We start from the raw sequence: 1071 nt of genomic DNA, 5'->3' as shown, positions 1-1071 counted from the left end.
CTCTAGGTCGTACATAGTGTTACAAATGGTTTACCCAATTCAAAAGTGATCCTCGATTAGTTGGAGATGACCTTCGACCAGGAAAGCCTTTGACCTCAACTGATGACACTCGTGTTCAGAAAATTAGAGTTGTGCACTTTGAATTTTTGCCTCAAGGTCAAACAGTCAACCGTCAGTATTACACGGGTGTTTTGAAACGATTGCATGAAAAAATTTGCAAGAGAGACCAGAGTTATGGCAAGACAACTTATGGTTCCTTCACCCTGACAACACACCTGCTCACTCAGCTTTGTCAATTCACCAGTTTTGTGCCAAAAACCAAATGACTGGCTCGTGATGTTTTCTTGTTCCCAAAATTAAAATCAGTGCTGAAAGAATGCCATTTTGACACAATGACATTAAAACAAATTTGTCACAAGCAATGAAGGACAGTCTGAAACAAGCTTATCAGAAGTGCTTTGCAAAGTGGAAACACTACTGGGATAAGTGTGTGAATAGGGGAGGGAAGTACTTTGAAGGAAACAAGGACCAGTAATCTGTAACTTGAAAAATAAAAAATAAAGTTCAGTTATTTTTTGAACATACCTCATACAAAAAATACTCAACATATTTAAATATGAAATTAAAATGTTTTTTCCCTCAAGCAGTTGTTAAATACAGTATAATATAATGTTTAATAACATTTAAATAAGAAAATTCATAATTTTTTTATAATTAAGATATACTGTATAGACAAAATTTTGATTTAGATTGACATATGATAAATTTGCTTGAAGTATATAATGGCTTTTCTATAGCTGTATATTGCACTATGCAGTACTGTATGTTTAAATTTGCATGGAAAATGAGTAGAAATTAGAAGAGTAAAAAAATATATATATATTAAAAGCAAAATGTTCTGTCACAGCCAATTGAAACCAAAACCAACACTTTACAAAGAAGTACCATAAATAAAGACTCACTCTGATTGCAAGATGAAATATAATGAAATATATCAAGACTGATAACAAGTATTTTATTCATACTTTTTGAAATATTGTTTCAATTGATTTTATTTTAATTATAATTACA

The sequence above is a fragment of the Centruroides sculpturatus genome, unplaced genomic scaffold (genome assembly GCF_000671375.1).
Source record: "Centruroides sculpturatus isolate CEXI.00-Female unplaced genomic scaffold, Cexi_2.0 scaffold516, whole genome shotgun sequence".
Taxonomy (NCBI): domain Eukaryota; kingdom Metazoa; phylum Arthropoda; class Arachnida; order Scorpiones; family Buthidae; genus Centruroides; species Centruroides sculpturatus.
This window is presented reverse-complemented; position numbering follows the sequence as displayed.